General features: G+C 46.1%; 11 non-coding genes across 11 annotated transcripts; all 11 read right to left on the bottom strand.

Moving 5' to 3' along the window:
* Nucleotides 1-62: 62 nt before the first annotated feature.
* On the bottom strand, nucleotides 63-253 carry LOC130314627 (U2 spliceosomal RNA). Its single transcript, XR_008862278.1, has one exon. It is a non-coding gene; the product is annotated as a U2 spliceosomal RNA (small nuclear RNA).
* A 2,086-nt stretch (nucleotides 254-2,339) lies between these two features.
* Nucleotides 2,340-2,530, bottom strand: LOC130314625 (U2 spliceosomal RNA). Its single transcript, XR_008862276.1, has one exon. It is a non-coding gene; the product is annotated as a U2 spliceosomal RNA (small nuclear RNA).
* Nucleotides 2,531-4,618: 2,088 nt separating this feature from the next.
* LOC130314624 (U2 spliceosomal RNA) lies at nucleotides 4,619-4,809 on the bottom strand. The gene has a single exon (XR_008862275.1). It is a non-coding gene; the product is annotated as a U2 spliceosomal RNA (small nuclear RNA).
* A 2,093-nt stretch (nucleotides 4,810-6,902) lies between these two features.
* LOC130314623 (U2 spliceosomal RNA) lies at nucleotides 6,903-7,093 on the bottom strand. Its single transcript, XR_008862274.1, has one exon. It is a non-coding gene; the product is annotated as a U2 spliceosomal RNA (small nuclear RNA).
* A 2,091-nt stretch (nucleotides 7,094-9,184) lies between these two features.
* Nucleotides 9,185-9,375, bottom strand: LOC130314642 (U2 spliceosomal RNA). The gene has a single exon (XR_008862291.1). It is a non-coding gene; the product is annotated as a U2 spliceosomal RNA (small nuclear RNA).
* A 2,091-nt stretch (nucleotides 9,376-11,466) lies between these two features.
* LOC130314621 (U2 spliceosomal RNA) lies at nucleotides 11,467-11,657 on the bottom strand. The gene has a single exon (XR_008862273.1). It is a non-coding gene; the product is annotated as a U2 spliceosomal RNA (small nuclear RNA).
* A 2,093-nt stretch (nucleotides 11,658-13,750) lies between these two features.
* LOC130314620 (U2 spliceosomal RNA) lies at nucleotides 13,751-13,941 on the bottom strand. Its single transcript, XR_008862272.1, has one exon. It is a non-coding gene; the product is annotated as a U2 spliceosomal RNA (small nuclear RNA).
* Nucleotides 13,942-16,034: 2,093 nt separating this feature from the next.
* Nucleotides 16,035-16,225, bottom strand: LOC130314619 (U2 spliceosomal RNA). The gene has a single exon (XR_008862271.1). It is a non-coding gene; the product is annotated as a U2 spliceosomal RNA (small nuclear RNA).
* Nucleotides 16,226-18,319: 2,094 nt separating this feature from the next.
* Nucleotides 18,320-18,510, bottom strand: LOC130314643 (U2 spliceosomal RNA). The gene has a single exon (XR_008862292.1). It is a non-coding gene; the product is annotated as a U2 spliceosomal RNA (small nuclear RNA).
* Nucleotides 18,511-20,592: 2,082 nt separating this feature from the next.
* Nucleotides 20,593-20,783, bottom strand: LOC130314618 (U2 spliceosomal RNA). The gene has a single exon (XR_008862270.1). It is a non-coding gene; the product is annotated as a U2 spliceosomal RNA (small nuclear RNA).
* Nucleotides 20,784-22,877: 2,094 nt separating this feature from the next.
* On the bottom strand, nucleotides 22,878-23,068 carry LOC130314617 (U2 spliceosomal RNA). Its single transcript, XR_008862269.1, has one exon. It is a non-coding gene; the product is annotated as a U2 spliceosomal RNA (small nuclear RNA).
* Between the last annotated feature and the right edge of the window lie 974 nt (nucleotides 23,069-24,042).

Below are 24,042 nucleotides of genomic sequence, written 5' to 3'. Positions count from 1 at the left end.
GCTGGCTAGCCAGCAAGCAGGTAGCAATGAAAGTAGGAATCTTTCTTTTTAACCCTGTAAGGGGGTGGTGCACTGTACCCGAAGATACTGCCATATCGGGTCAATGCATAGGGCGACGGAAGCAAGCTTCGAAATCGGCCCCCGTTCTCAAAAATCCATTTAATATATGGTCCCCAGATAGGGGACGTATCAGATATTAAACTGATAAGAACAGATACTACACTTGATCTTAGCCAAAAGGCCGAGAAGCGATAACCGTGAAAGGGGCGGGCCCAACAAGGTCCCCTTCATGGGCACTATCACTGCTTGCTGTCAGGGAGGCTGCCAGACAATTTTCCATGCACACTCTGGGCTGGGGGGCAGTCAACCACCAGTACACACAGCAGAACCTAAACCCATACCATTATTGCTAAGCAGCAAGACAGGGGCCCATTGCACTCCCACGGGGCCTTTTTAAATGCAATCCATAACCCGGATTTGCCAGGAACCCTTCTTACTCCTCCTACTTGCATGTGACACTGGGCTTAGGATCTGCATAGGAAACACACACACAAGCACACACCTACCTTTGTTGCCTGCAGATGCCTCCTTGGCTGTCCCCAAACGGTATCAAACCAACACCCACGGGAAGCTGTAAGCATAGAGGACATGCCTGCACCCCATTGGACTTACCTGTGTGGGTTAAATCCGGGTTATTTGACAACCTATGGCGGTGATGGTTCTGCTCAGGCAGAGCAGTGCTGATGCTCCTCATAAAGCTGTCGCTGCTGTGAAGGTTCTAGGTGACATCACAAATCCCTTTGGTTACATACACAACAAAGCTGGGTTGTTGTTGTTTACACTCTGCAAGGCCTGTGGAAGTGAGTGACATCATAGCACTGTAGTTCTGAGGGTTCAAGATGGATGCAACAATCTCCTGTTGCTTCTATGAAGGCCGTAATAGACGACATCACCAAACAGCTCCATAGTCACATACACAGCAAAGGAGAGATGTTGTTTACACCTAGTGATGTCAGTGGTATTGAGTGACATCACAGCACAGTGCTAAGGCTCCTGGGCCTGGACACAGCAGCGGCTGCAATATCTCAACGGAGAATACGTTTATATCTATGTGTGTGTGTGCGCATATATATATATATATATATATATATATATATATATATATATTTCTCCGCCGAAATCACTTTTAAACCCATTTCCACCTTTTTTTCCCTTCTCTTCCTCTTACTTTTTTTTCACGTTTTTTTACGTTTTTCTCCTTTTCGCCTCTTTTCTGGGCGTATTATTCTTCTTTTTCTTCTTTTTTTTCGTCTAATGCATACCCCATCAGTGCAGCAATGCTTATTCAATACCGCCAGCAGATGGAGACACTGGGGGATAATTTTCTAAGGATTTATACTGATTTTTCCTGTCTGAATTTGTCGCACAGAAAGTTGCAGGCCAAATATGTGTGACATTTCTGCGACTTTAGCTTCTAGAGCATTTTTACAACATTATACATAGGTGCTGAATACATAAAAAGCGACTGTTCAGCGACAGACAAGTCGCATCGGCTGAAAGTAGGCCAGAATGTCAGTCCATGTTGGAGCAGGTTTAGATACAGTCTAAAGCATAGATCTCAAAGTCTGTGCACAGAATTTAGCAAGGGCCTCGCACCTTCTGATGCATCAGGTAGGTGCACAATAGCATAGCCTAACCCTCTGTACTTTGGTCTATATTGATGCGGGACATAGACAGCCAGCTGATGACCAATCCATTAGTGCAATGGATGGCTGGAAGCATTTGTCTTTGCCTTTGCAATACCACAGAAGCAATGCATGGTCAATGTACAGCAATGACACACCTGTGTGAACAGCCAGGAGACCCCCCCCCCCCCATGTTATGTTACATAGTTACATAGTTAGTACGGTCGAAAAAAGACATATGTCCATCACGTTCAACCAGGGAATTAAGGGGTAGGGGTGTGGCGCGATATTGGGGAAGGGATGAGATTTTATATTTCTTCATAAGCATTAATCTTATTTTGTCAATTAGGAACATTCAGCACCCACCCGCTATCAAGGCAGCTGCCTATCATGTCATGCCCTACCTGCACAGGTGTGCTGGCTACTCAAATGATCCAATTAAGGAGGCCATTTAGTCAGCAGCAGCAGAAGTCCTGTGCCTGGACGCTCCAACAGGGGCCAGACACAAGCAGAAGCAGAAGCAGCAGAAGCAGCAGCAGCACCACCTTTTGTTTATTGGCTGCAGCAGCAGCAAGGCCCACAGGGCTGGCTAGCTGGCTAGCCAGCAAGCAGGTAGCAATGAAAGTAGGAATCTTTCTTTTTAACCCTGTAAGGGGGTGGTGCACTGTACCCGAAGATACTGCCATATCGGGTCAATGCATAGGGCGACGGAAGCAAGCTTCGAAATCGGCCCCCGTTCTCAAAAATCCATTTAATATATGGTCCCCAGATAGGGGACGTATCAGATATTAAACTGATAAGAACAGATACTACACTTGATCTTAGCCAAAAGGCCGAGAAGCGATAACCGTGAAAGGGGCGGGCCCAACAAGGTCCCCTTCATGGGCACTATCACTGCTTGCTGTCAGGGAGGCTGCCAGACAATTTTCCATGCACACTCTGGGCTGGGGGGCAGTCAACCACCAGTACACACAGCAGAACCTAAACCCATACCATTATTGCTAAGCAGCAAGACAGGGGCCCATTGCACTCCCACGGGGCCTTTTTAAATGCAATCCATAACCCAGATTTGCCAGGAACCCTTCTTACTCCTCCTACTTGCATGTGACACTGGGCTTAGGATCTGCATAGGAAACACACACACAAGCACACACCTACCTTTGTTGCCTGCAGATGCCTCCTTGGCTGTCCCCAAACGGTATCAAACCAACACCCACGGGAAGCTGTAAGCATAGAGGACATGCCTGCACCCCATTGGACTTACCTGTGTGGGTTAAATCCGGGTTATTTGACAACCTATGGCGGTGATGGTTCTGCTCAGGCAGAGCAGTGCTGATGCTCCTCATAAAGCTGTCGCTGCTGTGAAGGTTCTAGGTGACATCACAAATCCCTTTGGTTACATACACAACAAAGCTGGGTTGTTGTTGTTTACACTCTGCAAGGCCTGTGGAAGTGAGTGACATCATAGCACTGTAGTTCTGAGGGTTCAAGATGGATGCAACAATCTCCTGTTGCTTCTATGAAGGCCGTAATAGACGACATCACCAAACAGCTCCATAGTCACATACACAGCAAAGGAGAGATGTTGTTTACACCTAGTGATGTCAGTGGTATTGAGTGACATCACAGCACAGTGCTAAGGCTCCTGGGCCTGGACACAGCAGCGGCTGCAATATCTCAACGGAGAATACGTTTATATCTATGTGTGTGTGTGCGCATATATATATATATATATATATATATATATATATATATATATATTTCTCCGCCGAAATCACTTTTAAACCCATTTCCACCTTTTTTTCCCTTCTCTTCCTCTTACTTTTTTTTCACGTTTTTTTACGTTTTTCTCCTTTTCGCCTCTTTTCTGGGCGTATTATTCTTCTTTTTCTTCTTTTTTTTCGTCTAATGCATACCCCATCAGTGCAGCAATGCTTATTCAATACCGCCAGCAGATGGAGACACTGGGGGATAATTTTCTAAGGATTTATACTGATTTTTCCTGTCTGAATTTGTCGCACAGAAAGTTGCAGGCCAAATATGTGTGACATTTCTGCGACTTTAGCTTCTAGAGCATTTTTACAACATTATACATAGGTGCTGAATACATAAAAAGCGACTGTTCAGCGACAGACAAGTCGCATCGGCTGAAAGTAGGCCAGAATGTCAGTCCATGTTGGAGCAGGTTTAGATACAGTCTAAAGCATAGATCTCAAAGTCTGTGCACAGAATTTAGCAAGGGCCTCGCACCTTCTGATGCATCAGGTAGGTGCACAATAGCATAGCCTAACCCTCTGTACTTTGGTCTATATTGATGCGGGACATAGACAGCCAGCTGATGACCAATCCATTAGTGCAATGGATGGCTGGAAGCATTTGTCTTTGCCTTTGCAATACCACAGAAGCAATGCATGGTCAATGTACAGCAATGACACACCTGTGTGAACAGCCAGGAGACCCCCCCCCCCCCATGTTATGTTACATAGTTACATAGTTAGTACGGTCGAAAAAAGACATATGTCCATCACGTTCAACCAGGGAATTAAGGGGTAGGGGTGTGGCGCGATATTGGGGAAGGGATGAGATTTTATATTTCTTCATAAGCATTAATCTTATTTTGTCAATTAGGAACATTCAGCACCCACCCGCTATCAAGGCAGCTGCCTATCATGTCATGCCCTACCTGCACAGGTGTGCTGGCTACTCAAATGATCCAATTAAGGAGGCCATTTAGTCAGCAGCAGCAGAAGTCCTGTGCCTGGACGCTCCAACAGGGGCCAGACACAAGCAGAAGCAGAAGCAGCAGAAGCAGCAGCAGCACCACCTTTTGTTTATTGGCTGCAGCAGCAGCAAGGCCCACAGGGCTGGCTAGCTGGCTAGCCAGCAAGCAGGTAGCAATGAAAGTAGGAATCTTTCTTTTTAACCCTGTAAGGGGGTGGTGCACTGTACCCGAAGATACTGCCATATCGGGTCAATGCATAGGGCGACGGAAGCAAGCTTCGAAATCGGCCCCCGTTCTCAAAAATCCATTTAATATATGGTCCCCAGATAGGGGACGTATCAGATATTAAACTGATAAGAACAGATACTACACTTGATCTTAGCCAAAAGGCCGAGAAGCGATAACCGTGAAAGGGGCGGGCCCAACAAGGTCCCCTTCATGGGCACTATCACTGCTTGCTGTCAGGGAGGCTGCCAGACAATTTTCCATGCACACTCTGGGCTGGGGGGCAGTCAACCACCAGTACACACAGCAGAACCTAAACCCATACCATTATTGCTAAGCAGCAAGACAGGGGCCCATTGCACTCCCACGGGGCCTTTTTAAATGCAATCCATAACCCGGATTTGCCAGGAACCCTTCTTACTCCTCCTACTTGCATGTGACACTGGGCTTAGGATCTGCATAGGAAACACACACACAAGCACACACCTACCTTTGTTGCCTGCAGATGCCTCCTTGGCTGTCCCCAAACGGTATCAAACCAACACCCACGGGAAGCTGTAAGCATAGAGGACATGCCTGCACCCCATTGGACTTACCTGTGTGGGTTAAATCCGGGTTATTTGACAACCTATGGCGGTGATGGTTCTGCTCAGGCAGAGCAGTGCTGATGCTCCTCATAAAGCTGTCGCTGCTGTGAAGGTTCTAGGTGACATCACAAATCCCTTTGGTTACATACACAACAAAGCTGGGTTGTTGTTGTTTACACTCTGCAAGGCCTGTGGAAGTGAGTGACATCATAGCACTGTAGTTCTGAGGGTTCAAGATGGATGCAACAATCTCCTGTTGCTTCTATGAAGGCCGTAATAGACGACATCACCAAACAGCTCCATAGTCACATACACAGCAAAGGAGAGATGTTGTTTACACCTAGTGATGTCAGTGGTATTGAGTGACATCACAGCACAGTGCTAAGGCTCCTGGGCCTGGACACAGCAGCGGCTGCAATATCTCAACGGAGAATACGTTTATATCTATGTGTGTGTGTGCGCATATATATATATATATATATATATATATATATATATATATATATATATTTCTCCGCCGAAATCACTTTTAAACCCATTTCCACCTTTTTTTCCCTTCTCTTCCTCTTACTTTTTTTTCACGTTTTTTTACGTTTTTCTCCTTTTCGCCTCTTTTCTGGGCGTATTATTCTTCTTTTTCTTCTTTTTTTTCGTCTAATGCATACCCCATCAGTGCAGCAATGCTTATTCAATACCGCCAGCAGATGGAGACACTGGGGGATAATTTTCTAAGGATTTATACTGATTTTTCCTGTCTGAATTTGTCGCACAGAAAGTTGCAGGCCAAATATGTGTGACATTTCTGCGACTTTAGCTTCTAGAGCATTTTTACAACATTATACATAGGTGCTGAATACATAAAAAGCGACTGTTCAGCGACAGACAAGTCGCATCGGCTGAAAGTAGGCCAGAATGTCAGTCCATGTTGGAGCAGGTTTAGATACAGTCTAAAGCATAGATCTCAAAGTCTGTGCACAGAATTTAGCAAGGGCCTTGCACCTTCTGATGCATCAGGTAGGTGCACAATAGCATAGCCTAACCCTCTGTACTTTGGTCTATATTGATGCGGGACATAGACAGCCAGCTGATGACCAATCCATTAGTGCAATGGATGGCTGGAAGCATTTGTCTTTGCCTTTGCAATACCACAGAAGCAATGCATGGTCAATGTACAGCAATGACACACCTGTGTGAACAGCCAGGAGACCCCCCCCCCCCCCATGTTATGTTACATAGTTACATAGTTAGTACGGTCGAAAAAAGACATATGTCCATCACGTTCAACCAGGGAATTAAGGGGTAGGGGTGTGGCGCGATATTGGGGAAGGGATGAGATTTTATATTTCTTCATAAGCATTAATCTTATTTTGTCAATTAGGAACATTCAGCACCCACCCGCTATCAAGGCAGCTGCCTATCATGTCATGCCCTACCTGCACAGGTGTGCTGGCTACTCAAATGATCCAATTAAGGAGGCCATTTAGTCAGCAGCAGCAGAAGTCCTGTGCCTGGACGCTCCAACAGGGGCCAGACACAAGCAGAAGCAGAAGCAGCAGAAGCAGCAGCAGCACCACCTTTTGTTTATTGGCTGCAGCAGCAGCAAGGCCCACAGGGCTGGCTAGCTGGCTAGCCAGCAAGCAGGTAGCAATGAAAGTAGGAATCTTTCTTTTTAACCCTGTAAGGGGGTGGTGCACTGTACCCGAAGATACTGCCATATCGGGTCAATGCATAGGGCGACGGAAGCAAGCTTCGAAATCGGCCCCCGTTCTCAAAAATCCATTTAATATATGGTCCCCAGATAGGGGACGTATCAGATATTAAACTGATAAGAACAGATACTACACTTGATCTTAGCCAAAAGGCCGAGAAGCGATAACCGTGAAAGGGGCGGGCCCAACAAGGTCCCCTTCATGGGCACTATCACTGCTTGCTGTCAGGGAGGCTGCCAGACAATTTTCCATGCACACTCTGGGCTGGGGGGCAGTCAACCACCAGTACACACAGCAGAACCTAAACCCATACCATTATTGCTAAGCAGCAAGACAGGGGCCCATTGCACTCCCACGGGGCCTTTTTAAATGCAATCCATAACCCGGATTTGCCAGGAACCCTTCTTACTCCTCCTACTTGCATGTGACACTGGGCTTAGGATCTGCATAGGAAACACACACACAAGCACACACCTACCTTTGTTGCCTGCAGATGCCTCCTTGGCTGTCCCCAAACGGTATCAAACCAACACCCACGGGAAGCTGTAAGCATAGAGGACATGCCTGCACCCCATTGGACTTACCTGTGTGGGTTAAATCCGGGTTATTTGACAACCTATGGCGGTGATGGTTCTGCTCAGGCAGAGCAGTGCTGATGCTCCTCATAAAGCTGTCGCTGCTGTGAAGGTTCTAGGTGACATCACAAATCCCTTTGGTTACATACACAACAAAGCTGGGTTGTTGTTGTTTACACTCTGCAAGGCCTGTGGAAGTGAGTGACATCATAGCACTGTAGTTCTGAGGGTTCAAGATGGATGCAACAATCTCCTGTTGCTTCTATGAAGGCCGTAATAGACGACATCACCAAACAGCTCCATAGTCACATACACAGCAAAGGAGAGATGTTGTTTACACCTAGTGATGTCAGTGGTATTGAGTGACATCACAGCACAGTGCTAAGGCTCCTGGGCCTGGACACAGCAGCGGCTGCAATATCTCAACGGAGAATACGTTTATATCTATGTGTGTGTGTGCGCATATATATATATATATATATATATATATATATATATATATATATATTTCTCCGCCGAAATCACTTTTAAACCCATTTCCACCTTTTTTTCCCTTCTCTTCCTCTTACTTTTTTTTCACGTTTTTTTACGTTTTTCTCCTTTTCGCCTCTTTTCTGGGCGTATTATTCTTCTTTTTCTTCTTTTTTTTCGTCTAATGCATACCCCATCAGTGCAGCAATGCTTATTCAATACCGCCAGCAGATGGAGACACTGGGGGATAATTTTCTAAGGATTTATACTGATTTTTCCTGTCTGAATTTGTCGCACAGAAAGTTGCAGGCCAAATATGTGTGACATTTCTGCGACTTTAGCTTCTAGAGCATTTTTACAACATTATACATAGGTGCTGAATACATAAAAAGCGACTGTTCAGCGACAGACAAGTCGCATCGGCTGAAAGTAGGCCAGAATGTCAGTCCATGTTGGAGCAGGTTTAGATACAGTCTAAAGCATAGATCTCAAAGTCTGTGCACAGAATTTAGCAAGGGCCTCGCACCTTCTGATGCATCAGGTAGGTGCACAATAGCATAGCCTAACCCTCTGTACTTTGGTCTATATTGATGCGGGACATAGACAGCCAGCTGATGACCAATCCATTAGTGCAATGGATGGCTGGAAGCATTTGTCTTTGCCTTTGCAATACCACAGAAGCAATGCATGGTCAATGTACAGCAATGACACACCTGTGTGAACAGCCAGGAGACCCCCCCCCCCCCCATGTTATGTTACATAGTTACATAGTTAGTACGGTCGAAAAAAGACATATGTCCATCACGTTCAACCAGGGAATTAAGGGGTAGGGGTGTGGCGCGATATTGGGGAAGGGATGAGATTTTATATTTCTTCATAAGCATTAATCTTATTTTGTCAATTAGGAACATTCAGCACCCACCCGCTATCAAGGCAGCTGCCTATCATGTCATGCCCTACCTGCACAGGTGTGCTGGCTACTCAAATGATCCAATTAAGGAGGCCATTTAGTCAGCAGCAGCAGAAGTCCTGTGCCTGGACGCTCCAACAGGGGCCAGACACAAGCAGAAGCAGAAGCAGCAGAAGCAGCAGCAGCACCACCTTTTGTTTATTGGCTGCAGCAGCAGCAAGGCCCACAGGGCTGGCTAGCTGGCTAGCCAGCAAGCAGGTAGCAATGAAAGTAGGAATCTTTCTTTTTAACCCTGTAAGGGGGTGGTGCACTGTACCCGAAGATACTGCCATATCGGGTCAATGCATAGGGCGACGGAAGCAAGCTTCGAAATCGGCCTCCGTTCTCAAAAATCCATTTAATATATGGTCCCCAGATAGGGGACGTATCAGATATTAAACTGATAAGAACAGATACTACACTTGATCTTAGCCAAAAGGCCGAGAAGCGATAACCGTGAAAGGGGCGGGCCCAACAAGGTCCCCTTCATGGGCACTATCACTGCTTGCTGTCAGGGAGGCTGCCAGACAATTTTCCATGCACACTCTGGGCTGGGGGGCAGTCAACCACCAGTACACACAGCAGAACCTAAACCCATACCATTATTGCTAAGCAGCAAGACAGGGGCCCATTGCACTCCCACGGGGCCTTTTTAAATGCAATCCATAACCCGGATTTGCCAGGAACCCTTCTTACTCCTCCTACTTGCATGTGACACTGGGCTTAGGATCTGCATAGGAAACACACACACAAGCACACACCTACCTTTGTTGCCTGCAGATGCCTCCTTGGCTGTCCCCAAACGGTATCAAACCAACACCCACGGGAAGCTGTAAGCATAGAGGACATGCCTGCACCCCATTGGACTTACCTGTGTGGGTTAAATCCGGGTTATTTGACAACCTATGGCGGTGATGGTTCTGCTCAGGCAGAGCAGTGCTGATGCTCCTCATAAAGCTGTCGCTGCTGTGAAGGTTCTAGGTGACATCACAAATCCCTTTGGTTACATACACAACAAAGCTGGGTTGTTGTTGTTTACACTCTGCAAGGCCTGTGGAAGTGAGTGACATCATAGCACTGTAGTTCTGAGGGTTCAAGATGGATGCAACAATCTCCTGTTGCTTCTATGAAGGCCGTAATAGACGACATCACCAAACAGCTCCATAGTCACATACACAGCAAAGGAGAGATGTTGTTTACACCTAGTGATGTCAGTGGTATTGAGTGACATCACAGCACAGTGCTAAGGCTCCTGGGCCTGGACACAGCAGCGGCTGCAATATCTCAACAGAGAATACGTTTATATCTATGTGTGTGTGTGCGCATATATATATATATATATATATATATATATATATATATATATATATATTTCTCCGCCGAAATCACTTTTAAACCCATTTCCACCTTTTTTTCCCTTCTCTTCCTCTTACTTTTTTTTCACTTTTTTTACGTTTTTCTCCTTTTCGCCTCTTTACTGGGCGTATTATTCTTCTTTTTCTTCTTTTTTTTCGTCTAATGCATACCCCATCAGTGCAGCAATGCTTATTCAATACCGCCAGCAGATGGAGACACTGGGGGATAATTTTCTAAGGATTTATACTGATTTTTCCTGTCTGAATTTGTCGCACAGAAAGTTGCAGGCCAAATATGTGTGACATTTCTGCGACTTTAGCTTCTAGAGCATTTTTACAACATTATACATAGGTGCTGAATACATAAAAAGCGACTGTTCAGCGACAGACAAGTCGCATCGGCTGAAAGTAGGCCAGAATGTCAGTCCATGTTGGAGCAGGTTTAGATACAGTCTAAAGCATAGATCTCAAAGTCTGTGCACAGAATTTAGCAAGGGCCTCGCACCTTCTGATGCATCAGGTAGGTGCACAATAGCATAGCCTAACCCTCTGTACTTTGGTCTATATTGATGCGGGACATAGACAGCCAGCTGATGACCAATCCATTAGTGCAATGGATGGCTGGAAGCATTTGTCTTTGCCTTTGCAATACCACAGAAGCAATGCATGGTCAATGTACAGCAATGACACACCTGTGTGAACAGCCAGGAGACCCCCCCCCCCCCATGTTATGTTACATAGTTACATAGTTAGTACGGTCGAAAAAAGACATATGTCCATCATGTTCAACCAGGGAATTAAGGGGTAGGGGTGTGGCGCGATATTGGGGAAGGGATGAGATTTTATATTTCTTCATAAGCATTAATCTTATTTTGTCAATTAGGAACATTCAGCACCCACCCGCTATCAAGGCAGCTGCCTATCATGTCATGCCCTACCTGCACAGGTGTGCTGGCTACTCAAATGATCCAATTAAGGAGGCCATTTAGTCAGCAGCAGCAGAAGTCCTGTGCCTGGACGCTCCAACAGGGGCCAGACACAAGCAGAAGCAGAAGCAGCAGAAGCAGCAGCAGCACCACCTTTTGTTTATTGGCTGCAGCAGCAGCAAGGCCCACAGGGCTGGCTAGCTGGCTAGCCAGCAAGCAGGTAGCAATGAAAGTAGGAATCTTTCTTTTTAACCCTGTAAGGGGGTGGTGCACTGTACCCGAAGATACTGCCATATCGGGTCAATGCATAGGGCGACGGAAGCAAGCTTCGAAATCGGCCCCCGTTCTCAAAAATCCATTTAATATATGGTCCCCAGATAGGGGACGTATCAGATATTAAACTGATAAGAACAGATACTACACTTGATCTTAGCCAAAAGGCCGAGAAGCGATAACCGTGAAAGGGGCGGGCCCAACAAGGTCCCCTTCATGGGCACTATCACTGCTTGCTGTCAGGGAGGCTGCCAGACAATTTTCCATGCACACTCTGGGCTGGGGGGCAGTCAACCACCAGTACACACAGCAGAACCTAAACCCATACCATTATTGCTAAGCAGCAAGACAGGGGCCCATTGCACTCCCACGGGGCCTTTTTAAATGCAATCCATAACCCGGATTTGCCAGGAACCCTTCTTACTCCTCCTACTTGCATGTGACACTGGGCTTAGGATCTGCATAGGAAACACACACACAAGCACACACCTACCTTTGTTGCCTGCAGATGCCTCCTTGGCTGTCCCCAAACGGTATCAAACCAACACCCACGGGAAGCTGTAAGCATAGAGGACATGCCTGCACCCCATTGGACTTACCTGTGTGGGTTAAATCCGGGTTATTTGACAACCTATGGCGGTGATGGTTCTGCTCAGGCAGAGCAGTGCTGATGCTCCTCATAAAGCTGTCGCTGCTGTGAAGGTTCTAGGTGACATCACAAATCCCTTTGGTTACATACACAACAAAGCTGGGTTGTTGTTGTTTACACTCTGCAAGGCCTGTGGAAGTGAGTGACATCATAGCACTGTAGTTCTGAGGGTTCAAGATGGATGCAACAATCTCCTGTTGCTTCTATGAAGGCCGTAATAGACGACATCACCAAACAGCTCCATAGTCACATACACAGCAAAGGAGAGATGTTGTTTACACCTAGTGATGTCAGTGGTATTGAGTGACATCACAGCACAGTGCTAAGGCTCCTGGGCCTGGACACAGCAGCGGCTGCAATATCTCAACGGAGAATACGTTTATATCTATGTGTGTGTGTGCGCATATATATATATATATATATATATATATATATATATATATATATATATTTCTCCGCCGAAATCACTTTTAAACCCATTTCCACCTTTTTTTCCCTTCTCTTCCTCTTACTTTTTTTTCACGTTTTTTTACGTTTTTCTCCTTTTCGCCTCTTTTCTGGGCGTATTATTCTTCTTTTTCTTCTTTTTTTTCGTCTAATGCATACCCCATCAGTGCAGCAATGCTTATTCAATACCGCCAGCAGATGGAGACACTGGGGGATAATTTTCTAAGGATTTATACTGATTTTTCCTGTCTGAATTTGTCGCACAGAAAGTTGCAGGCCAAATATGTGTGACATTTCTGCGACTTTAGCTTCTAGAGCATTTTTACAACATTATACATAGGTGCTGAATACATAAAAAGCGACTGTTCAGCGACAGACAAGTCGCATCGGCTGAAAGTAGGCCAGAATGTCAGTCCATGTTGGAGCAGGTTTAGATACAGTCTAAAGCATAGATCTCAAAGTCTGTGCACAGAATTTAGCAAGGGCCTCGCACCTTCTGATGCATCAGGTAGGTGCACAATAGCATAGCCTAACCCTCTGTACTTTGGTCTATATTGATGCGGGACATAGACAGCCAGCTGATGACCAATCCATTAGTGCAATGGATGGCTGGAAGCATTTGTCTTTGCCTTTGCAATACCACAGAAGCAATGCATGGTCAATGTACAGCAATGACACACCTGTGTGAACAGCCAGGAGACCCCCCCCCCCCCCATGTTATGTTACATAGTTACATAGTTAGTACGGTCGAAAAAAGACATATGTCCATCACGTTCAACCAGGGAATTAAGGGGTAGGGGTGTGGCGCGATATTGGGGAAGGGATGAGATTTTATATTTCTTCATAAGCATTAATCTTATTTTGTCAATTAGGAACATTCAGCACCCACCCGCTATCAAGGCAGCTGCCTATCATGTCATGCCCTACCTGCACAGGTGTGCTGGCTACTCAAATGATCCAATTAAGGAGGCCATTTAGTCAGCAGCAGCAGAAGTCCTGTGCCTGGACGCTCCAACAGGGGCCAGACACAAGCAGAAGCAGAAGCAGCAGAAGCAGCAGCAGCACCACCTTTTGTTTATTGGCTGCAGCAGCAGCAAGGCCCACAGGGCTGGCTAGCTGGCTAGCCAGCAAGCAGGTAGCAATGAAAGTAGGAATCTTTCTTTTTAACCCTGTAAGGGGGTGGTGCACTGTACCCGAAGATACTGCCATATCGGGTCAATGCATAGGGCGACGGAAGCAAGCTTCGAAATCGGCCCCCGTTCTCAAAAATCCATTTAATATATGGTCCCCAGATAGGGGACGTATCAGATATTAAACTGATAAGAACAGATACTACACTTGATCTTAGCCAAAAGGCCGAGAAGCGATAACCGTGAAAGGGGCGGGCCCAACAAGGTCCCCTTCATGGGCACTATCACTGCTTGCTGTCAGGGAGGCTGCCAGACAATTTTCCATGCACACTCTGGGCTGGGGGGCAGTCAACCACCAGTACACACAGCAGAACCTAAACCCATACCATTATTGCTAAGCAGCAAGACAGGGGCCCATTGCACTCCCACGGGGCCTTTTTAAATGCAATCCATAACCCGGATTTGCCAGGAACCCTTCTTACTCCTCCTACTTGCATGTGACACTGGGCTTAGGATCTGCATAGGAAACACACACACAAGCACACACCTACCTTTGTTGCCTGCAGATGCCTCCTTGGCTGTCCCCAAACGGTATCAAACCAACACCCACGGGAAGCTGTAAGCATAGAGGACATGCCTGCACCCCATTGGACTTACCTGTGTGGGTTAAATCCGGGTTATTTGACAACCTATGGCGGTGATGGTTCTGCTCAGGCAGAGCAGTGCTGATGCTCCTCATAAAGCTGTCGCTGCTGTGAAGGTTCTAGGTGACATCACAAATCCCTTTGGTTACATACACAACAAAGCTGGGTTGTTGTTGTTTACACTCTGCAAGGCCTGTGGAAGTGAGTGACATCATAGCACTGTAGTTCTGAGGGTTCAAGATGGATGCAACAATCTCCTGTTGCTTCTATGAAGGCCGTAATAGACGACATCACCAAACAGCTCCATAGTCACATACACAGCAAAGGAGAGATGTTGTTTACACCTAGTGATGTCAGTGGTATTGAGTGACATCACAGCACAGTGCTAAGGCTCCTGGGCCTGGACACAGCAGCGGCTGCAATATCTCAACGGAGAATACGTTTATATCTATGTGTGTGTGTGCGCATATATATATATATATATATATATATATATATATATATATATATATATTTCTCCGCCGAAATCACTTTTAAACCCATTTCCACCTTTTTTTCCCTTCTCTTCCTCTTACTTTTTTTTCACGTTTTTTTACGTTTTTCTCCTTTTCGCCTCTTTTCTGGGCGTATTATTCTTCTTTTTCTTCTTTTTTTTCGTCTAATGCATACCCCATCAGTGCAGCAATGCTTATTCAATACCGCCAGCAGATGGAGACACTGGGGGATAATTTTCTAAGGATTTATACTGATTTTTCCTGTCTGAATTTGTCGCACAGAAAGTTGCAGGCCAAATATGTGTGACATTTCTGCGACTTTAGCTTCTAGAGCATTTTTACAACATTATACATAGGTGCTGAATACATAAAAAGCGACTGTTCAGCGACAGACAAGTCGCATCGGCTGAAAGTAGGCCAGAATGTCAGTCCATGTTGGAGCAGGTTTAGATACAGTCTAAAGCATAGATCTCAAAGTCTGTGCACAGAATTTAGCAAGGGCCTCGCACCTTCTGATGCATCAGGTAGGTGCACAATAGCATAGCCTAACCCTCTGTACTTTGGTCTATATTGATGCGGGACATAGACAGCCAGCTGATGACCAATCCATTAGTGCAATGGATGGCTGGAAGCATTTGTCTTTGCCTTTGCAATACCACAGAAGCAATGCATGGTCAATGTACAGCAATGACACACCTGTGTGAACAGCCAGGAGACCCCCCCCCCCCCCATGTTATGTTACATAGTTACATAGTTAGTACGGTCGAAAAAAGACATATGTCCATCACGTTCAACCAGGGAATTAAGGGGTAGGGGTGTGGCGCGATATTGGGGAAGGGATGAGATTTTATATTTCTTCATAAGCATTAATCTTATTTTGTCAATTAGGAACATTCAGCACCCACCCGCTATCAAGGCAGCTGCCTATCATGTCATGCCCTACCTGCACAGGTGTGCTGGCTACTCAAATGATCCAATTAAGGAGGCCATTTAGTCAGCAGCAGCAGAAGTCCTGTGCCTGGACGCTCCAACAGGGGCCAGACACAAGCAGAAGCAGAAGCAGCAGAAGCAGCAGCAGCACCACCTTTTGTTTATTGGCTGCAGCAGCAGCAAGGCCCACAGGGCTGGCTAGCTGGCTAGCCAGCAAGCAGGTAGCAATGAAAGTAGGAATCTTTCTTTTTAACCCTGTAAGGGGGTGGTGCACTGTACCCGAAGATACTGCCATATCGGGTCAATGCATAGGGCGACGGAAGCAAGCTTCGAAATCGGCCCCCGTTCTCAAAAATCCATTTAATATATGGTCCCCAGATAGGGGACGTATCAGATATTAAACTGATAAGAACAGATACTACACTTGATCTTAGCCAAAAGGCCGAGAAGCGATAACCGTGAAAGGGGCGGGCCCAACAAGGTCCCCTTCATGGGCACTATCACTGCTTGCTGTCAGGGAGGCTGCCAGACAATTTTCCATGCACACTCTGGGCTGGGGGGCAGTCAACCACCAGTACACACAGCAGAACCTAAACCCATACCATTATTGCTAAGCAGCAAGACAGGGGCCCATTGCACTCCCACGGGGCCTTTTTAAATGCAATCCATAACCCGGATTTGCCAGGAACCCTTCTTACTCCTCCTACTTGCATGTGACACTGGGCTTAGGATCTGCATAGGAAACACACACACAAGCACACACCTACCTTTGTTGCCTGCAGATGCCTCCTTGGCTGTCCCCAAACGGTATCAAACCAACACCCACGGGAAGCTGTAAGCATAGAGGACATGCCTGCACCCCATTGGACTTACCTGTGTGGGTTAAATCCGGGTTATTTGACAACCTATGGCGGTGATGGTTCTGCTCAGGCAGAGCAGTGCTGATGCTCCTCATAAAGCTGTCGCTGCTGTGAAGGTTCTAGGTGACATCACAAATCCCTTTGGTTACATACACAACAAAGCTGGGTTGTTGTTGTTTACACTCTGCAAGGCCTGTGGAAGTGAGTGACATCATAGCACTGTAGTTCTGAGGGTTCAAGATGGATGCAACAATCTCCTGTTGCTTCTATGAAGGCCGTAATAGACGACATCACCAAACAGCTCCATAGTCACATACACAGCAAAGGAGAGATGTTGTTTACACCTAGTGATGTCAGTGGTATTGAGTGACATCACAGCACAGTGCTAAGGCTCCTGGGCCTGGACACAGCAGCGGCTGCAATATCTCAACGGAGAATACGTTTATATCTATGTGTGTGTGTGCGCATATATATATATATATATATATATATATATATATATATATATATATATATTCTCCGCCGAAATCACTTTTAAACCCATTTCCACCTTTTTTTCCCTTCTCTTCCTCTTACTTTTTTTTCACGTTTTTTTACGTTTTTCTCCTTTTCGCCTCTTTTCTGGGCGTATTATTCTTCTTTTTCTTCTTTTTTTTCGTCTAATGCATACCCCATCAGTGCAGCAATGCTTATTCAATACCGCCAGCAGATGGAGACACTGGGGGATAATTTTCTAAGGATTTATACTGATTTTTCCTGTCTGAATTTGTCGCACAGAAAGTTGCAGGCCAAATATGTGTGACATTTCTGCGACTTTAGCTTCTAGAGCATTTTTACAACATTATACATAGGTGCTGAATACATAAAAAGCGACTGTTCAGCGACAGACAAGTCGCATCGGCTGAAAGTAGGCCAGAATGTCAGTCCATGTTGGAGCAGGTTTAGATACAGTCTAAAGCATAGATCTCAAAGTCTGTGCACAGAATTTAGCAAGGGCCTCGCACCTTCTGATGCATCAGGTAGGTGCACAATAGCATAGCCTAACCCTCTGTACTTTGGTCTATATTGATGCGGGACATAGACAGCCAGCTGATGACCAATCCATTAGTGCAATGGATGGCTGGAAGCATTTGTCTTTGCCTTTGCAATACCACAGAAGCAATGCATGGTCAATGTACAGCAATGACACACCTGTGTGAACAGCCAGGAGACCCCCCCCCCCCCCATGTTATGTTACATAGTTACATAGTTAGTACGGTCGAAAAAAGACATATGTCCATCACGTTCAACCAGGGAATTAAGGGGTAGGGGTGTGGCGCGATATTGGGGAAGGGATGAGATTTTATATTTCTTCATAAGCATTAATCTTATTTTGTCAATTAGGAACATTCAGCACCCACCCGCTATCAAGGCAGCTGCCTATCATGTCATGCCCTACCTGCACAGGTGTGCTGGCTACTCAAATGATCCAATTAAGGAGGCCATTTAGTCAGCAGCAGCAGAAGTCCTGTGCCTGGACGCTCCAACAGGGGCCAGACACAAGCAGAAGCAGAAGCAGCAGAAGCAGCAGCAGCACCACCTTTTGTTTATTGGCTGCAGCAGCAGCAAGGCCCACAGGGCTGGCTAGCTGGCTAGCCAGCAAGCAGGTAGCAATGAAAGTAGGAATCTTTCTTTTTAACCCTGTAAGGGGGTGGTGCACTGTACCCGAAGATACTGCCATATCGGGTCAATGCATAGGGCGACGGAAGCAAGCTTCGAAATCGGCCCCCGTTCTCAAAAATCCATTTAATATATGGTCCCCAGATAGGGGACGTATCAGATATTAAACTGATAAGAACAGATACTACACTTGATCGTAGCCAAAAGGCCGAGAAGCGATAACCGTGAAAGGGGCGGGCCCAACAAGGTCCCCTTCATGGGCACTATCACTGCTTGCTGTCAGGGAGGCTGCCAGACAATTTTCCATGCACACTCTGGGCTGGGGGGCAGTCAACCACCAGTACACACAGCAGAACCTAAACCCATACCATTATTGCTAAGCAGCAAGACAGGGGCCCATTGCACTCCCACGGGGCCTTTTTAAATGCAATCCATAACCCGGATTTGCCAGGAACCCTTCTTACTCCTCCTACTTGCATGTGACACTGGGCTTAGGATCTGCATAGGAAACACACACACAAGCACACACCTACCTTTGTTGCCTGCAGATGCCTCCTTGGCTGTCCCCAAACGGTATCAAACCAACACCCACGGGAAGCTGTAAGCATAGAGGACATGCCTGCACCCCATTGGACTTACCTGTGTGGGTTAAATCCGGGTTATTTGACAACCTATGGCGGTGATGGTTCTGCTCAGGCAGAGCAGTGCTGATGCTCCTCATAAAGCTGTCGCTGCTGTGAAGGTTCTAGGTGACATCACAAATCCCTTTGGTTACATACACAACAAAGCTGGGTTGTTGTTGTTTACACTCTGCAAGGCCTGTGGAAGTGAGTGACATCATAGCACTGTAGTTCTGAGGGTTCAAGATGGATGCAACAATCTCCTGTTGCTTCTATGAAGGCCGTAATAGACGACATCACCAAACAGCTCCATAGTCACATACACAGCAAAGGAGAGATGTTGTTTACACCTAGTGATGTCAGTGGTATTGAGTGACATCACAGCACAGTGCTAAGGCTCCTGGGCCTGGACACAGCAGCGGCTGCAATATCTCAACGGAGAATACGTTTATATCTATGTGTGTGTGTGCGCATATATATATATATATATATATATATATATATATATATATATATTTCTCCGCCGAAATCACTTTTAAACCCATTTCCACCTTTTTTTCCCTTCTCTTCCTCTTACTTTTTTTTCACGTTTTTTTACGTTTTTCTCCTTTTCGCCTCTTTTCTGGGCGTATTATTCTTCTTTTTCTTCTTTTTTTTCGTCTAATGCATACCCCATCAGTGCAGCAATGCTTATTCAATACCGCCAGCAGATGGAGACACTGGGGGATAATTTTCTAAGGATTTATACTGATTTTTCCTGTCTGAATTTGTCGCACAGAAAGTTGCAGGCCAAATATGTGTGACATTTCTGCGACTTTAGCTTCTAGAGCATTTTTACAACATTATACATAGGTGCTGAATACATAAAAAGCGACTGTTCAGCGACAGACAAGTCGCATCGGCTGAAAGTAGGCCAGAATGTCAGTCCATGTTGGAGCAGGTTTAGATACAGTCTAAAGCATAGATCTCAAAGTCTGTGCACAGAATTTAGCAAGGGCCTCGCACCTTCTGATGCATCAGGTAGGTGCACAATAGCATAGCCTAACCCTCTGTACTTTGGTCTATATTGATGCGGGACATAGACAGCCAGCTGATGACCAATCCATTAGTGCAATGGATGGCTGGAAGCATTTGTCTTTGCCTTTGCAATACCACAGAAGCAATGCATGGTCAATGTACAGCAATGACACACCTGTGTGAACAGCCAGGAGACCCCCCCCCCCCCATGTTATGTTACATAGTTACATAGTTAGTACGGTCGAAAAAAGACATATGTCCATCACGTTCAACCAGGGAATTAAGGGGTAGGGGTGTGGCGCGATATTGGGGAAGGGATGAGATTTTATATTTCTTCATAAGCATTAATCTTATTTTGTCAATTAGGAACATTCAGCACCCACCCGCTATCAAGGCAGCTGCCTATCATGTCATGCCCTACCTGCACAGGTGTGCTGGCTACTCAAATGATCCAATTAAGGAGGCCATTTAGTCAGCAGCAGCAGAAGTCCTGTGCCTGGACGCTCCAACAGGGGCCAGACACAAGCAGAAGCAGAAGCAGCAGAAGCAGCACCACCTTTTGTTTATTGGCTGCAGCAGCAGCAAGGCCCACAGGGCTGGCTAGCTGGCTAGCCAGCAAGCAGGTAGCAATGAAAGTAGGAATCTTTCTTTTTAACCCTGTAAGGGGGTGGTGCACTGTACCCGAAGATACTGCCATATCGGGTCAATGCATAGGGCGACGGAAGCAAGCTTCGAAATCGGCCCCCGTTCTCAAAAATCCATTTAATATATGGTCCCCAGATAGGGGACGTATCAGATATTAAACTGATAAGAACAGATACTACACTTGATCTTAGCCAAAAGGCCGAGAAGCGATAACCGTGAAAGGGGCGGGCCCAACAAGGTCCCCTTCATGGGCACTATCACTGCTTGCTGTCAGGGAGGCTGCCAGACAATTTTCCATGCACACTCTGGGCTGGGGGGCAGTCAACCACCAGTACACACAGCAGAACCTAAACCCATACCATTATTGCTAAGCAGCAAGACAGGGGCCCATTGCACTCCCACGGGGCCTTTTTAAATGCAATCCATAACCCGGATTTGCCAGGAACCCTTCTTACTCCTCCTACTTGCATGTGACACTGGGCTTAGGATCTGCATAGGAAACACACACACAAGCACACACCTACCTTTGTTGCCTGCAGATGCCTCCTTGGCTGTCCCCAAACGGTATCAAACCAACACCCACGGGAAGCTGTAAGCATAGAGGACATGCCTGCACCCCATTGGACTTACCTGTGTGGGTTAAATCCGGGTTATTTGACAACCTATGGCGGTGATGGTTCTGCTCAGGCAGAGCAGTGCTGATGCTCCTCATAAAGCTGTCGCTGCTGTGAAGGTTCTAGGTGACATCACAAATCCCTTTGGTTACATACACAACAAAGCTGGGTTGTTGTTGTTTACACTCTGCAAGGCCTGTGGAAGTGAGTGACATCATAGCACTGTAGTTCTGAGGGTTCAAGATGGATGCAACAATCTCCTGTTGCTTCTATGAAGGCCGTAATAGACGACATCACCAAACAGCTCCATAGTCACATACACAGCAAAGGAGAGATGTTGTTTACACCTAGTGATGTCAGTGGTATTGAGTGACATCACAGCACAGTGCTAAGGCTCCTGGGCCTGGACACAGCAGCGGCTGCAATATCTCAACGGAGAATACGTTTATATCTATGTGTGTGTGTGCGCATATATATATATATATATATATATATATATATATATATATATATATATATTCTCCGCCGAAATCACTTTTAAACCCATTTCCACCTTTTTTTCCCTTCTCTTCCTCTTACTTTTTTTTCACGTTTTTTTACGTTTTTCTCCTTTTCGCCTCTTTTCTGGGCGTATTATTCTTCTTTTTCTTCTTTTTTTTCGTCTAATGCATACCCCATCAGTGCAGCAATGCTTATTCAATACCGCCAGCAGATGGAGACACTGGGGGATAATTTTCTAAGGATTTATACTGATTTTTCCTGTCTGAATTTGTCGCACAGAAAGTTGCAGGCCAAATATGTGTGACATTTCTGCGACTTTAGCTTCTAGAGCATTTTTACAACATTATACATAGGTGCTGAATACATAAAAAGCGACTGTTCAGCGACAGACAAGTCGCATCGGCTGAAAGTAGGCCAGAATGTCAGTCCATGTTGGAGCAGGTTTAGATACAGTCTAAAGCATAGATCTCAAAGTCTGTGCACAGAATTTAGCAAGGGCCTCGCACCTTCTGATGCATCAGGTAGGTGCACAATAGCATAGCCTAACCCTCTGTACTTTGGTCTATATTGATGCGGGACATAGACAGCCAGCTGATGACCAATCCATTAGTGCAATGGATGGCTGGAAGCATTTGTCTTTGCCTTTGCAATACCACAGAAGCAATGCATGGTCAATGTACAGCAATGACACACCTGTGTGAACAGCCAGGAGACCCCCCCCCCCCCCATGTTATGTTACATAGTTACATAGTTAGTACGGTCGAAAAAAGACATATGTCCATCACGTTCAACCAGGGAATTAAGGGGTAGGGGTGTGGCGCGATATTGGGGAAGGGATGAGATTTTATATTTCTTCATAAGCATTAATCTTATTTTGTCAATTAGGAACATTCAGCACCCACCCGCTATCAAGGCAGCTGCCTATCATGTCATGCCCTACCTGCACAGGTGTGCTGGCTACTCAAATGATCCAATTAAGGAGGCCATTTAGTCAGCAGCAGCAGAAGTCCTGTGCCTGGACGCTCCAACAGGGGCCAGACACAAGCAGAAGCAGAAGCAGCAGAAGCAGCAGCAGCACCACCTTTTGTTTATTGGCTGCAGCAGCAGCAAGGCCCACAGGGCTGGCTAGCTGGCTAGCCAGCAAGCAGGTAGCAATGAAAGTAGGAATCTTTCTTTTTAACCCTGTAAGGGGGTGGTGCACTGTACCCGAAGATACTGCCATATCGGGTCAATGCATAGGGCGACGGAAGCAAGCTTCGAAATCGGCCCCCGTTCTCAAAAATCCATTTAATATATGGTCCCCAGATAGGGGACGTATCAGATATTAAACTGATAAGAACAGATACTACACTTGATCTTAGCCAAAAGGCCGAGAAGCGATAACCGTGAAAGGGGCGGGCCCAACAAGGTCCCCTTCATGGGCACTATCACTGCTTGCTGTCAGGGAGGCTGCCAGACAATTTTCCATGCACACTCTGGGCTGGGGGGCAGTCAACCACCAGTACACACAGCAGAACCTAAACCCATACCATTATTGCTAAGCAGCAAGACAGGGGCCCATTGCACTCCCACGGGGCCTTTTTAAATGCAATCCATAACCCGGATTTGCCAGGAACCCTTCTTACTCCTCCTACTTGCATGTGACACTGGGCTTAGGATCTGCATAGGAAACACACACACAAGCACACACCTACCTTTGTTGCCTGCAGATGCCTCCTTGGCTGTCCCCAAACGGTATCAAACCAACACCCACGGGAAGCTGTAAGCATAGAGGACATGCCTGCACCCCATTGGACTTACCTGTGTGGGTTAAATCCGGGTTATTTGACAACCTATGGCGGTGATGGTTCTGCTCAGGCAGAGCAGTGCTGATGCTCCTCATAAAGCTGTCGCTGCTGTGAAGGTTCTAGGTGACATCACAAATCCCTTTGGTTACATACACAACAAAGCTGGGTTGTTGTTGTTTACACTCTGCAAGGCCTGTGGAAGTGAGTGACATCATAGCACTGTAGTTCTGAGGGTTCAAGATGGATGCAACAATCTCCTGTTGCTTCTATGAAGGCCGTAATAGACGACATCACCAAACAGCTCCATAGTCACATACACAGCAAAGGAGAGATGTTGTTTACACCTAGTGATGTCAGTGGTATTGAGTGACATCACAGCACAGTGCTAAGGCTCCTGGGCCTGGACACAGCAGCGGCTGCAATATCTCAACGGAGAATACGTTTATATCTATGTGTGTGTGTGCGCATATATATATATATATATATATATATATATATATATATATATATATATCTCCGCCGAAATCACTTTTAAACCCATTTCCACCTTTTTTTCCCTTCTCTTCCT

This window comes from Hyla sarda, unplaced genomic scaffold (assembly GCF_029499605.1).
Source record: "Hyla sarda isolate aHylSar1 unplaced genomic scaffold, aHylSar1.hap1 scaffold_1839, whole genome shotgun sequence".
In the NCBI taxonomy this organism is placed as follows: domain Eukaryota; kingdom Metazoa; phylum Chordata; class Amphibia; order Anura; family Hylidae; genus Hyla; species Hyla sarda.
Note: the sequence above shows the minus strand (reverse complement) of the source record. Positions and strands in the feature narration are given on the sequence as shown.